The sequence below is a fragment of the Rhinatrema bivittatum genome, chromosome 1, assembly GCF_901001135.1.
Source record: "Rhinatrema bivittatum chromosome 1, aRhiBiv1.1, whole genome shotgun sequence".
Classification (NCBI taxonomy): Eukaryota; Metazoa; Chordata; class Amphibia; order Gymnophiona; family Rhinatrematidae; genus Rhinatrema; species Rhinatrema bivittatum.
Window position 1 is genome coordinate 74,635,353 of NC_042615.1, and position 15,788 is coordinate 74,651,140.

The 15,788-nt window shown below is 46.1% G+C and overlaps 1 protein-coding gene across 1 annotated transcript in view; it reads right to left on the reverse strand.

The window, feature by feature from the left end:
• FSTL5 (follistatin like 5) overlaps positions 1-15,788 on the reverse strand; it is a 1,290,346-nt gene that overhangs the window by 195,430 nt on the left and 1,079,128 nt on the right.

Consider the following 15,788-nt stretch of genomic DNA (forward strand, 5'->3'; position numbering starts at 1 on the left):
GTTGCAGCTTTGCAGATGTCAGCAATCGGTACTGAACGATAGTGTGCCACTGAGGTTGCCATTGCTCTAACTAAGTGTGCTTTTACTCATCCCTGGAGAGAAATCTGCTAGCCAGTTGAAGAGAGTTTGTTTGCCCACTGCCATACCCAGTTTGTTTTTGTCAAAAGAAACAAAGAGCTGGGTGGATTTCCTATGGACTCTAGTGCGGTCTAGATAATACAGTAGCACACATATACAGTCCAAGGTGTGTAAAACTCTTTCGCCTTGGTAAGAGTAAGGTCTTGGAAAGAATGTGGGCAAATTTATAGACTGATTCAAGTTGAAATCTGTAACTACCTTGGGAAGGAATTTAGGGTGAGTACAGAGGACCACTCGGTCATGTAGGAACCTGGTATAGGGTGATTATGTTACAAGTGCTTGTAACTCACTAACTCTTCTAGCAGATGTAGTAGCTACTAGGAAGAGAACTTTCCATGTAAGAAATTTAACATCGCAGGAATCTATGGGCTCAAAGGGAGAATGCAAGAGCCTTGCTAGTACTACATTAAGGTCCCATTCTGAGACTGGTGGCCATAAAGGGGGTTTAAGGTGAATTAAACCTCTCATAAACCTATTGACAAGGGGTTGCGCTGATATCGGGGCATCCCCTACTCCTTTGTGGTAAGCTGAGATAGCACTCAGGTGTACCCTTACCGAAGACGTCTGGAGACCAGAGTTGGAAAGGTGCCAGAGATAGTCTAATAAAGATGATGTGGGGCAGTAAAAGGGGTCAATACTTTTCAGTGTGCACCATGTGCTGAATCTTTTCCACTTGCAAGGGTAGGATTTTTGTGTGGAAGGTTTTCATGAAGCTACAAGCACTTGAGAGACATTAGTTGAAAGATAGTGGTTGCAGAATCAAGCTTTCAACATCCAGGCTGTCAGGGAGAGGGTTTGAAGGTTGGGGTGGTGCAGCCTGCCCTGATCCTGAGTTATGAGAGTGGGTGCTGTGCCCAGGCAAATTGGTTCCCTGATCGAGAGGTTGAGGACTATGGGAAACCATACTTGCCAAGGCCAATACAGGGCTATGAGTATCATTGACCATTTGTCCTGTAGCTTTACTACAGGGGTGAGCAAGGGTGTGCAAAGGTGAGCAAAGATGAGCAAAGGTGTCCTTAGCTAACTGGTTTCTTTGTTTGTGCAAGGAGCAGAATTTGTCCACTTTGTGATTCAGCTCGGATGCAAAGAGGTCCATTGTTGACTGACCCCAAAATTGGAATATCCTGGTTGCTACTAAAGGATCCAGGGACCACTCATGGGGTTGGAACTGATGACTGAGGCAGTCTGCAAGTATGTTGTGTACGCCTGCCAGATAAGTGGCCCGAAGAAACATGGAATGTGTCAGGGCCCAGTCCCAAATTTCTGCGGCTTCTTGGCAAAGAACCCATGCCCCCTTGTTTGTTCAGGTACCGCATGGCAACTGTGTTGTCTGTTTGTATTAGAACAGTCTTGTGTGAAAGGTAGTCCCTGAGTGCATAGAGAGCATAACGTATAACTCAAAGCTCCAGGAAGTTGATTTGAAATGTTGCTTCGAGGCTCATCCAAGTACGTTGAGTCTGAAGATTGTCTATATGTGCTCCCCAACCTAAGGTGGATGCATCTGTAGTCAAGGTTTCTTGCGGAACTGTTTGCTGGAAAGGTAGGCCGGTGAGCAAATTTTTTGTGTTCGTCCACCGGAGGAGAGATGAACGCAACTGGTGGTTTGTCTGAATTGGAGATGACAGTGGTTGAATGGCTTGGAGCCACTGTGATTTCAATGTCCATTGCGTTATTCTCATGGCTAATCTGGCCATAGGAGTGACGTGGATTGTGGAAGCCATGTGTCCTAGCAGAGTGAGGAATTGATGGGCTGTAACATGCAGAGATTTCGCTAATTTGGAGAGCATGTCTGCGTGATCTTTTGTTAGGAAAGCTTTTGACATGGTGGTGTTCAATTCTCCTCTGATGAACTGTAGAAGATGAGATGGTAGGAAGTGGGATTTTTGCTAGTTGATAAGAAATCCCAAGGAGTGAAGCAGATTGATTGTGAGCTTGAGAGAAGGGAGAGTTCCTTGTCTTGATTGGCTTTTGATGAGCTAGTCATCCAGATAAGGAAAAATGTGTATGCTGTCCTTGCGTAAATGGGCCACTGCCACCGCTAGGCACTTTGTGAATACTTGGGGTGCTGAGGCAAGTCCAAATGGCAGGACCCGGTATTGAAAGTGTTGATGACCCACCAGGAAGTGCAGGAACTTGCAATGAGGAGGGAATATTGGGATGTGAGCATAAGCATCTTGAAGATCCAGAGAACAGAGCCAATCTCCTGCTTGAAGAAGGGGAAGCATTTTCATAGAAATTTGCTGAGATTTTGGAGGTCTAAGATGGGACATAGGTCTCCTGTTTTCTTTGGAATGAGAAAATAGCGGGAGTAGAATCCTCTGCCCTGCTGAGGTCGGGGAACTGGTTCCATGTCCCTGGCTCTCATTCTGTTTGTAGAAGAGTGGTTTGATCTTTGTGTACCCAAAGAGGCCTTGGTGGAGAGTCTTTGGGCAGTGTTAGAAAATCCAGATGGTAACCTTATGTTATAATGGATAGAACCCATTGATTTGTGGTGATGGTTGACCAGTTGGGTAGAAAATAGGAAACCCAGCTCCGACTGGTAAGTTTGGATTTGGGTTCCTGGTGAGGTTGCTGTAACCTGGGATCTCTTCAAAAACTAGATGCCTGGCCTGTCTGAGGGGGAGGCTGTTTTTATTTGTCTTGACTGACATTTTTGTGATGGTCTTGATGTTCTACCATGAGAAGCTGGTGGATAGTATCTGCATGGTCTGTAGAAAGGTTTTATTGTATTCTTTCTGGAAGGCCACCTTGCAGAAGATCGAGTTTCTGCAGGTATCATGGAGAGTTGGCGCAAAGGTTCACTGTGATCCTACACCTGTGCAACTGCCACTTGCACTTTATCACCAAACAGGTTTTCACCTACACAGGGCAGATCAGCCAACTTTTCCTGGACCTCAGGCCTGAGGTCAGATGCTTTGAGCCATGCCCATCTTTGGGCACTGAGTCCAGTTGCTGCCATTCTGGATGATGTTTCAAATGAATCATAGGCTGCATGGACCTCATGTTTCCCAGCTTCTAGACCCTTATGAATGATGGAGTTAAAAGTGTCTTGATGCTGTTGTGGAAGAGTTTCTGAAAAGTCCTGCATTTGTTTCCATAAATTCTGCTGGTATTGTGTCATATATAGTTGATATGAGGCAATCCAGGATAGTAATAGGGAACCTTGAAACATTTTACGACCCAAGGTGTCTAAGAATTTCTGTTCCTTTCTGGGAAGTGTGGAAGAGTGTGGTTTAATCCTTTTTTATCTCTTCTGCACAGACTCAACCACAGACTGATGTGGGAATTGAGGCTTCTGAAATCCAGGAATATGCTGCACTAAATAGGTGGCATCTATTCTTTTATTTACAGGTGGCACTGTGCATGGATGCAACCAAAGGCGTCTTTGGAGATCAACTAGAACCTCATGCACTGGTATGGCAACAATATCTTTAGGAGCTTCAACAAACTGTAGGACTTCTAAAGTTTTATGTCTAGTATTCTCCTCTGTAAGCAGCTGGAAAGGAATTGTTTCAGACATCTCCTTCACAAAATTAGAGAAGGAGAGATCTTCAGTAGGTGATTTTTCTCCTTTCTTCCGGTGGTGATGGTTCTGATAGGATGTCTTCAGTGGAAGAATTGGAGTCCACATCCTCCCAAGTGTCTGATAAAGTGTGGATGTGGACTAGAAGGAGGAATGGAGAATGGCATCGATGGGGACTTGATCTTTGATACATCCATCAATTATTTATGTTTCTTTTTCCCTGGCCTCGATGGACATGGAATTGGCATCGATGGAATGGGTGCAATAATTGGGCAGCTCGATCCTGAGAGACCCGACAGTCCTGGCCTCGGTTGAGGAGGCGATGCTTGACAGTTGGAGTCGGTGTAGTCAGCATCCGAAGAGTCCGGAATCGGAACTGGTTGATTCGGGTGCTTAATTGGTGTCTTTGGCCTCAATGGCATCGGTTGAGTCGGCAGTGCACCGATCACGGAATTGAGCCGGGATAGTAATGGTTGAAGCATTGATGCCTCCGGAGTCGGTGGAGGTACGGAAACCGGCACTGGTGGATAGAGTTCACAGAGGGCATCGACTACTGCCTGGCAGATAAATCCATCCAGTTCCTCCCTGATAGCTGATGTGGACATAGCAGCTATAGGGGGTGGCAGAGGAGGCAAAACTGGCCGCACCACAGGTCCCTGTGGGATTTCAGTAACCGGCATCGATGTCGGTGGGGATTGCCTCGGTTATGGCATTGATGGCGTCAAAGTATCTTCAATCCTGGGCTTTTTAGCAGGTGGGTCGATAGGTATTGAACTCACCCCCAAATCGGAATTGTCACCGGGCTGTCCCAGTCGATGCCGATGATGGTGTTTCTCACAGTTCTCCCTTTTTTCAAGCACCGATGCTGATTTCGTTGATGCCTTCAATGGAGTTGACGATAGAATGAGCTGAAAATTGAAAAGATGTTCCATTTTATCTAGACGGGCCCATCTACCTTTGGAACTCATCTCGGCACATTGGGGACATGATGAAATGTTGTGTCCAGGGCCAAGGCACAAGACACATCAATGTGGTGATCGGGGGGCAATTAGGGCATTTTTTTGAAGCCGGTTGCCATTGTGAAAGGCCGGACAGCTGTCGACAGCCTGCGGTCACCAATGAAATTAAGGAATGGTATTGACCGCAAAAAGTGATTTTAGTCACCGATCGAGGAAAAAATTGATCCAAGACTGGGAGACCCCAATGAGTGGATTTTTCTGAGAAAAAGTATTAGTTTTTCCATGAGGAAAAGTTGTGTGAAAACACACAGTGTTACGGTCCCAGGCCATTCCCCGGGACCTTCCCCTACCTCGCGGCCCGGGCCAGCCGCAGCACGCCTTCCTCGAGTCGTCCCAGCCGCAGGGGATCATCCAGGGGCGACGGGCCTGATTCACGGCCTGCCGCAGCGCTCCCCAGGGGAGGGAGATGCCGTTGACGGCCCACGGCTGGCCCCGCCCCCTAGGCGTGCGCGCGCGCCGGGGGCTCCACAATTAAAGGGTGGAGTGCAGGAATTGCTGGTCAGCTCTCCGAGTGATGTCAGACGCTGCCGGATTACTTAACCCAGCAGCTACTACAGGACCTCACCTTGCAGCGAGGTTCTTCAGGTTTCCTGACTGCTAGTTGCTGCTACTCCTGGATTGCTTCTGTCTTCAACCTGGCTTGCTTCCTGATCTTGTCTCCTGCTTCTGCCCCTTGGTTCTGGTATCGACGTCTGACTTCTGGCTTCTGACCTGGCTCCATTCCACGACTTCATCTTCAGCTTCTGTCCCTGGCTTGGTATTGACTTCTGACCTTCTGGCTTCTGACCTGGCTCCATCCACGACTCCATCTTCTACTTCGTCCCTGGCTTTGCTGCGGATCTCTGACTCCTGCCTCCCGACCCAGCTTCTCTCCTGGACTCTGACTTCGGCTTCGTCCTCACTTCACGTATCAGGTACTTGCTGGCCCAGAGGATTCTCCTAAGTCCCAGAGGCTCGGGCTCCTCCCAGGGGAGCCGCAGGCTTCTGAGGGTGAAGACTCTTCATCTACCTGGATCCAGTCCTCGTCCATCTCTTCAGCCGCTGCCTGGGTCCTTGGTCGCATAGGACTCCAGCTAAGTCCAAGAGGTTCCGGGTCCCTACGAGCTCCTCCTGGGGGGACCTCAGACTTCCAGTGGTGAAGTCTCCTCTGAGTCTCTTCCGAGCCGCCTCCCGGCTGGGACGCTTGCTGTGGCCTTCCATAGCATACCATCCACTGTCCCAACCGGCCCAAAGGTCCACGATCATAACAGTTTGCAAGGCCATGGACCCGGCGGACCTTGCCGGCCTGAAAGCCATTTCGGGTATAGCCCAGAGGCTGCAACAGCAGCAGACCTGCCTCGACACCCTGACAGTGACTATACAGCGGTTAGCCGACCATGTCAATGGAGCCACGGCTGCCATCTCCACGGTACTGGGAAATGGGGCCACTTCCACAGCTACAACACCCATCCAGATGCCTGTACCTTCGCGGTATTCAGGGGACGCGAAGCTGGGCTGAGGATTCTTGAACCCGTGCTATATTTGCTTCAACCTGCTTCCACTTCAGTTTCCGACCGACCGGGTTAAGACAAGTTTCATTATTTCTCTGTTGGACGGGAGACCCCTGGCATGGGCCTCCAACCTTTGGACGCACCAGGATCCTCGCCTGCACAACCTGGTGCACTTCGTCTCTGCCTTTAAGCAGGTCTTTGTCGAGGCCTCCCGCAAACCTACTGCTGCCTCGGAGTTACTCCAGCTACGTCAGGGTAACAGGCCTCTGGCGGAACATGCCATGGATTTCCAGACTCTCGCCGCCGAACTAAACTGGGGAAGTAACAGCCTGCACGGCATTTTCCTGGAAAGCCTCTCCCCAAAGCTGCAGGATGAATTGGCGGCCCGAGACCTCCCTGATGACCTGGACGCTCTTATTGATCTTGCAGGCCGCGTGGACCACCGCATTCAGTGCCGGTTCTGAGAAAAGAGGCCTGCTGATAGGCCTGGGTCCTTTGGATCTACTCCTTCCGGCAGTGGGAGTTCTCTGCCTGTTTCTTCAGGGGCCCAAGACATTGAACCCATGCAGGTGGGTCGGGGACTCATCTCCCAAGAAGAAAGAAGGAGACGCTGTTCGCTGCACCTATGCCTGTACTGCGGTGGCAAGGGCCATTTCCTTGCCCGTTGTAGTGAACGTCCAGGAAACACTCAGACCTAGGGACAGTCGGGGAGCTAACCCTAGGTCATACCGCTTCCAACTCTCCATGTAGTGACCTTACTCCTCCCGGAGGGAGAGTTCGACACGCAAGCCCTGATCGACTCTGGAGCAGGGGGTAACTTCATACTTCAAGAACTGGTTCAACAACTCCAGATCGGAATACAACCCCAAAGACCCCCTCTCTGCGTGTCCTCCATTCAGGGGAGAACCCTTCCTGGCACCATCACTACTCGCACCGAGCCTCTCGTTCTACGCATGGGCATTCTCATCAGGAGGAGATCTCCTTCTTCATTCTAGAGAAGTCCATGCATCCGGTCATCCTGGGCCTACCTTGGGTTCGGAAGCACTCGCCCGTAATCACTTGGGATTCCCTTCAGGTGGCATCCTGGGGACCAGCGTGCTTTGACTCCTGCCTAGCCACGGTCACTCGGCCACCTATTCCTCTCCTGACATCAACCCTGGGTCTGCCATCTCATTATCAGGATTATCTTGACATGTTTTCCAGGGAGAAGGCTGAGATCCTCCCGGACACCGCCCCTCTCACTGCGCGATCAACCTGCTCCCATGTACCACGCCACCACGAGGACGGGTCTACCCATTGTCCCTTCCTGAAACTCAAGCCATATCTGCATGCATCCGGGAGAACCTGAAACAGGGGTTCATTGGACCATCTAAGTCTCCGGCTGGACCAGGCTTCTTCTTCGTAGCAAAGAAAGATGGGTCCCTCTGACCCTGCATAGATTACCGTGGCTTGAACAGCAGGATCGGTACCCTCTGCTTTTGATACCGGAACTCCTGGACAGGTTACAAGGGGCCAAGGTGTTCACTAAACTGGACCTCCTAGGAGCGTATAACATAGTGAGGACAAAGGTAGCGCTGGCGCCATTTTGAATACTGGCAATATGGCCCGAGTGCAGGAGGTCGCTCCCGGACCCCTGCTGGACTTTTGGCAAGTCTTGTGGGGGTCAGGAGGCCCCCCCAAGCTGGCCAAAAGTCCCTGGAGGTCCAGCGGGGGTCCGGGAGCAATCTCCTGCACTTGTGCCGTCGGGTGCCAGGAACCAAAATGGCGCCGATAGCCTTGCCCTTACTATGTCACAGGGGCTACTGGTGCCATTGGTCAGCCCCTGTCACATGGTAGAAGCACAAGATGGCGCCGACCATCCAGTGCTCCTACCATGTGACAGGATCCGGCCAATGGCACGGATACCCTGTCACAAGGTAAGGGCAAAGGATGGCCCTGGTAACCGGAGGATGGCCCGGAGCAGGAGATCGCTCCCGGGACCCCCACTGGACCACCAGGTACCTGTAAAAAGGTTTTGGGGGGGGGTCGGGAGAGTGGGGGAAGCTAAGGGGTTACTTTTAAAGGGTTGGGGTGGGTTTAGGGGTTATTTTTGTGTGCCGTTTTTCCTGCCCTCCCCCAAAACTATAAGGGAAGCCCCACGATCAATATCGTGGGGTTTTCCTATTGTTTTGGGAGAGCCCCCGATTTCTGACGATTTTGAAAATATCGGCAATATTTTCAATCGTCCAAAGCCCGATTCACATCCCTACTGCATACCACTTCATTTGAATTTTGAGGTCAATGCTGAAGCCTATCCCATAGGTATTTAGGACCATTGTCCCTCATTGATCGAAACACCATGAGGCAGATTTTATAAATCTGCGCACACGCGCAGATTTATAAAATCGGCAGCCTGCACACTCCGAGCCGCGCAGCCTGCCTCCGTTCCCTATGAGGCCGCTCCGAAATCGGAGCGGCCTCGGAGGGAACTTTCCTTCGCCCTCCCCTCCCCTTCCCCTCCCTTCCCCTACCTAACCCACTCCCCCCGGCCCTATCTAAACTTCCCCCCTACCTCTATCCCGAAAGTTACGCCTGCTGGAAGCAGGCTGTCACGCCCCCGGAACGCCACCAGGCCGGAACTACGCCCCCAGACACGCCCCCAAAACGCCACATCACTCCCGACACGCCCCCGGTCACGCCCCTCCATTCAAGCCCCGGGACTTACGCGCATCCCGGGGCTTGCGCGCACCACCGATCCTATTCAAAATAGGCTCGGCGCGCGCAGGGGGGGTTTGGGGTAGGTTTTCGGGGGGTACGTGTGTATCTTACGCGTGTACCCCTTTGAAAATCTACCCCATGAGATCAGCAGTTTAAATTTAGCTCTTTGAAAAGTTGGTAGCTAGTGGAGTTCTTCAAGCAGAGAAGAGGCTTCTTCAAATTTAAATTTTGGTCAAAACAAAGTGTGAGGAATAGGATTAAAGTGCTAAATCCATCCTTTTAGATAGTAGGTGCTGATCAAGTAGTCGCGATTCTTGGTCCATTATAAACATTCCATCTTTATTTCATAATTCAAGAGGCAATCTTCTGAAATATCACTGTGGCAAGCCCATACAACTGACTATAACATGTCAATACTTTATTCAACATGGACCCCCAAATTTAAATTTTCCTGTAATCAGTTACACTGCCATATTTTGTAACAACCCCATACACACAAGGTTGCAGAAGTCCAATACTGATATTAAAAGGGTATATATTACTAAATTTAGAGCTTGTAAATCCAAAAAAACTATGTAGATGTCACACTATTTTTAACTGTAAATAAGCTCACTGTGCTAATTGCCAATATAAGGCTCAAAAAAAGCGCTAGAATCCATTATAACCCTCAAACTCCTAGAAGAAATGGGAATAACATGGCCTCAAGAACCAGTTGTATGGTCAGCTGTGAAATCTTTCCACATTATTCCATGCATATAAAAGCTTAGTCTTGTTCTTATTCAGAATGAATTGGCTCTTTGGAACCAGCAAAACAGATCTGTCAAACAAAATTTAAAAATATAACTGCCTCATCAAGATTTTCCCCAATAGAAACTAGGAACTGGATATCATCAGCATAAACATAGCTCATAACACCTTGTTCCTTATATATCAAAGCTAATGGTCTCAAGACATATTAAATGAAGTGGTAAAAGGCAGAAGCTCTGAGGAAGCCCCCACCCTTATCACCAATGAGGAAGAAAAATATCTACTTGTACAATCTGTGACAGATCTTGCAAAGAAGAAGCAATCCAAGAACAAACTATCCCTCATAAAGACAACCTCCTAAATTATTTAAAGGGGTATCTGGTAGTCAAACAAGTCGAAAGCACCAGACAAATCCAGTAACACTAAAAATGCAGATTGTCCAGAATCCACAATATCCAAGAGATCATCTGATAAAACCAACAGCACTCTCTCCATATAGTATTCTGGGTGAAAACCTGATTGAGTGTATCAGCCAACCTCCCCACAGATTCTAAAATATATGTGAACTGGGTAGTCACTACCTTCTCAATAAGCTTTGCCAAAAATAAGTTTGATACAGCCTATAAATTTCACACAATCCAGAGATTAACTTGGTTCTTCAAAATTGGTTTTATCACTGATTTTTTTAAGTAGAGTTGGCAATCTTCCTTCTTCAAGTAAGGTATTCACAATTCTACATAGCCATTTCAAGCTACCACCTTCCACTGACATAACTAATCATAGAGCACATGTATCCAATGGATTACCAGAAGATATCGTGCTATTTAATACCAATTTATCCCCCAAAATGTTCACTCCTGCAAACTTTACCAATTCGGAGGTCTGGGAATCGATCCTATCCACATCTACTAATTCAGGTAAAGAATGATTTTATAATCTACTAGCTGTACCCGACCACGCGTTGCAGTGGCAGAGCCAGGTTAAGTGGAAAAGAAAGAAAAGAGAATGGGGATAACCGCCCCCTGCCCCCCCCCCCCCCGAACATAGACGCAAGAACATCCCCACGCCCCCCTCCATGCAGGCCCGCCAATACCTGACAAAAATGGTAGTCGGTGGAGCGGGCGTTCGTTCCGGCATGGAAGTATTAGCGCCGGGCCCTTGGCAGCCAGCACTGAAACTGTCTCCGACGGCTGTTAGAACTTACTCTGTCAGTGGGGTGGAGCAATGGGAGCGGTCGTCTCGCTCAGATAGTAAGGGCAAAGGTGCGCCGGTTGCCAGTCCAGAAAATGGCATCGACGGGCCCTCGCCCTTACTATGTCACATGAGCTACTGCCGCCATTGGCGTTCCCGAGTGTCCTAGTAAGGGACAGAGCCGTCGGCACCATTTTGATTGCTGGCAGCCGACGGCCGTAGTGTATGCGATGTGTCATGGAGCGGTGTTGCCCCCCCACCCGCTGGAGCAGCCCGAACTATTCTGCCGTTTTGCGTGCATTCTGAGGGTGTGGGCAGTAAGTAGAAAAGTCATGGGTGTGGGGGGTGTGAGGAGGGTGATTTTGTGTGAGTTCGTAGGGTGTGGGAATAGCAAACATGTGGCATGTGAGTGGTCTCTTGGTGTAGCATGCTGGAATTTTGTGGGTTTTTGTGTGTTTTGGGAGGGTGTGTGAAGTAAGTACAATTGGCATGTGTGCGGGGGGGTGTGAGGAGGGTGGATTTGTGTCTGGTCGGAGGGTGTGTGAATCCCAAACATTGATCACGTGTGTGTGGGATGTGAGCGTTTGTGCAAGGTGTAAGACCTTGCGCTTACATCCAGCAGATGTCGCTGTTTTGTGGAACCAAATTTTAAAATTTTGTTATCAGCCCCCGGTGTAACATATATGTAACATAAGTGTAGAAGAACCTTGCCGTATGTGAGGTGAAGCTTGTGTCCAAATTTGAAAGCAATCGGTTCACGCGTTGCTGTGGCTGAGCCTGGTTAAGTTGAAAAAACAGAACAGAGCAGTAAAGGTTACAGTTTGTGTGGTTTTTTTTTTTTTTGTACCCCAAATGAACAGCACCAGCAAAGAATAGTTTAAATATGCAAGCACACCTTCCTGCCCCCCCCCCCCCCAACCCGGTGAAATAGAGCAATCCACGCTACAGCCCTCCTCTCGGGAAATGTGGAAAATGAGTGCCCCCCCCCTGTGAAAAACGCGTGGCGGAAAATAAGAACGGTCCCCCACCGTGCTCCTCCCCGGCTACCTGTGCAAACTGCCAGCCGGTGGCGAGGATGTGTGCTAGGGTTTGTTCCACCGGCTGCCATGTCGCAAAACTTCACCGGTGAAAGATGTGCGTCAGGATTCCTGACCTAGTTAGGGAAAATGTCCGCTGAGGATATGGCGCCGATGGGCTCTTGCCCTTACTATGTCACATGGTGTACCGACGTCATTGTTGTCTCCATATAGCATAGTAAGGGCAAGGTCTGCCGGCGCCATTTTGGTTGCTGGCATCCGACGGCCCTACTGAATGCGATGTGTCCCGGACTGTTCCTGTGGTGCCGGCGGAGAAGCACGGACTTGTTTCAGGTGTAGTGTGTGATCGGAGTGCAGTGCGTGGATGGGTGGAAGAGGGTACTTTAATTTAAAATTGGAGGATGTGTGAAATGCGTGGCTTCTCAATGTAGCAGCCAGGATTTTGTGTTTTGATGTGTTTTGTGAGGGTGGGTGAAGTAAGTGACATTGGCAGGTGTGTGGGTGGGGGTGTGTGGTATGATGAGTGTGGATTTCTGTGTGTTATGAGGGAGTGTGAATGAAAGACAATAGCCCTGTGTGGGGGTGAGGTGTTGTGTGTGAGTGTGTGTGAAAGGTGTAAGAGGTTGCGCTTGCGCTGACGGCCACCAGATGTCGCTGTTTTGTGTAAGCAATTTTTAAACTTGTATTGCCTGTCACAGGTGTGACCTATATGTAATGTAAGTGTATAAGATCCTTCCCGTATGGGAAGTGAATATTGTGTGCAAATTTGAATGCATTCGGTTAAGCGGTTGGCGAGATTAGCGACGACGTACAAACTATTTAACATTTTTATTTATATAGATTTGATTGCTTCAATAAAGAGACTATCTTATCCTCTATACATGATGTAAATGTATAATCAAGCATCAAAACCTGGTCAGCTGGCTTAATACCATCAACCAAAATATTTCTGACCATCCTAATAAGTTCTTTATTTGAATTATCTGCCAATATAATAGTTGAACATATAATTGTTAGCCTCTATTCTCCAATGACCATGAGCTGAGGAAGATCAATGTTTCTTCCATTGAAGTTCTAATGACATTTTCATTATGTGAAGATCCTCAGAAAACCAAGATTATTCCAATGTCTATTAAACTCTTCAATCACATTAACCATCTCTAAGGGAACACATGAGTCAATATGACTAAAAATAATCTGTCAGTTCAACCTCCTATTTTATGGGCTTTCTAATTTCCTCAGGAGTGTCTCATGAGCAACTTTGTCAAATTCCTTTTCAATATCCAGTTATACTAGATTGACCAACACTCTTCCACCTACATGTTTATTTACACCAATAAAAAAATTACTATAGATTGGTAAGGCAGTGCTTCTCAACCCAGTATTTGGAGCACATCTAACCAGTCAGGTTTTCAGGATATCCACAATAAATATGTATGACATAGATTTTCATGCACTGCTTCCATTGTATGCAAATCTATCTCATGCATATTCATTGTGGATATCCTGAAAACTCGACTGGCTACATATGCCCCAAGAACTGGTTTGAGAAGCACTGTAGTAAGGTATTTCTTTATTTTGTTAAATCCATGTTAATTCTCTCTCATTAATGCATGTCCATTTACATATTCAGTGATTTTGTTCTAGACAATAGTTTGTACTATATTTCCTGGCATCAATCATCAGACTTGCCAGTTTGTAGTTTTCTGAATCACACTTGAAACCCTTTTAAAATTTAGCATTGCATTTGTAACCTTCTAGTCTTCATTCATAATGCCAGATTTTAATAATAGATTACAGATAAATTACAGTATGTCTGCAATTTCATGCTTGAGTTTTCAGAACTCTTGTGTCATACTATCTGGTCCTGGTGATTTGCTGCTATTAAACTTATCAATTTGCTCTAATACATCTTACAGTTGTACCATGATTTGCTTCATTTCCTCAGAGTTATCACCGTCAAAGAACAGCTGTGGTATAGGTATCTTGTCAACATACTTTTCTTTAAAGACCAAAGCAAATAATTAATTTTGATTTTCTGTTATTTCCCATCATCTCTGAATGCTCCTTTTAACTCTTTGGTTATCTAGTAGTCCAACTGACTCCATTATATGATTCTTCCTTTTGCTGCATAGAAATAAAAGTTACCAAAAACTAAACAAAATAAAATAAGTGATAATATTTTTATTGGAACTAACTTTATACATTACTTGACAAGCTTTCAAGAGCTAATATTCTTCTTCAGGTCAGAATAGAATGATTAATAGATGACTTTACCATCTTCTTTTGATGCATTTAAAAATAATTTTTATACTAAGATTGGCCTCTTTAGTAAGCTTAATTTCAAATTATCTCTTGGCATGCCTTATATTGCTTTACAGCTAGCTTGCCACTGTTCATGCTCTTTATAATTGTCTTCATTTGAATTTGTTTTCCATGTTTAGAAGCCTTTTTAGCTTTAACCAGTTTTTACTTCATCATTTAACAATGCTGAAAGTTGATCTTTTTTCAATCATTTTAATGTGTGTTACAAACTTATAAGGATGGTATTTTTAAACTATCAATTCAATATGGCAAAAGTGGAAGACCAACAAATTAAAAAAAATTAAAGAAAATGCTCAGAGCATCATAAGGGAAAACATGTTTAAAAAGATTTAATTGGCATGATCAGTGGAACCTGGCAAACGATGTAAATGCTGTTCAAATGAATTTACTACTAATTGTAATCAATTGCCAAACATAGATGTGAGTCCTGTATGTCCTTCAAATGTAATGAACTAAGTACATTTGCTACATCATTAAAAAGGTTTGCTCAGTGAGAGTAGTATTTACCTGTGGCATATTCAGAAACGTTGGGTTGAAGTGTTATAAAGAAGACTCATTTTAAAATGCAACATAAGCATCAAACAGAAAAAAAATAAATGTTATATATGTATATATAAAGTTTAAAAAAATCTATGTGACCATTATATTTTGGATTTACATTTTTTTGGATTTAATTTAAGATTAGCCATTATATTTGAAGTATATAAAAGATTCATATCTGTGAGCTAGAGTTACTAAGCTCATTGAGAGAGGTGCTCCATTTAAACAGAAGATGTAATTCAAAATCTTTCAATGTTATATCACCCTGAAGCAACTAATGTGAAACGCTAGCCATTGTCAGTTGTGGTTGTTTTGGCAAACATCAAGAAAGTGAGCGATCAGTGAAAGAAAAGACCTCTTTCTAAAAGGTGAGCTCTTTTTAACATTATTTTTTTAAGAAAACAAAAAAAACAAACTATTTTTTTCTTATAAGAAAGTGAATACAGGTTGGAGGTTTTTGACTTTTGATTACATGAAGGTACATGTCTTACCTTTTAACACTAACAGAAAGATACCAATACACATCTAAGGTATTTTCCTCCTATTAACACAAATTGTCTTTCATGGTTATAAACATTGGTTTGTCAATTTTTTAGTGAACAGGTTCTCTGGTGTATGACTTAGAAAAATGTCAGCTCCATTATTTTAGTGTATTGGAGTGAGCTGTAGGTATTTTCCCATGGGAGCATAATCTCAGAGGAAAAATAAAGGCCCAATGTACCTTAAAAATACCACCACAATAGAATAAATCATTCTGGGGACCTAAGGAGACACCTTTCCACTTCAGCACCACCTTCCGAGGTGGCACTGGCCCCCAAAGAAAAATAAATCTTAAGAAATTGAGCAGCGATGGCCTGCTCTTTTCCTCTACCCCTTTAATTCCAGAAAAGTTATCCCCTAAGAATTTAGACCCTCCCTTACAATATCCCAGTCACCTTCCCACACCCACCAAATAAATTAATATCCTTGGGGTCTAATGTTTACAACCCCCAATTACAAAAATGACCCAGGTGGTCTGGCGGACAGACAGAGCCACACCCTCACCCCCTAACCCACTGTACCTCCAAAAGCAGTCTTCAGT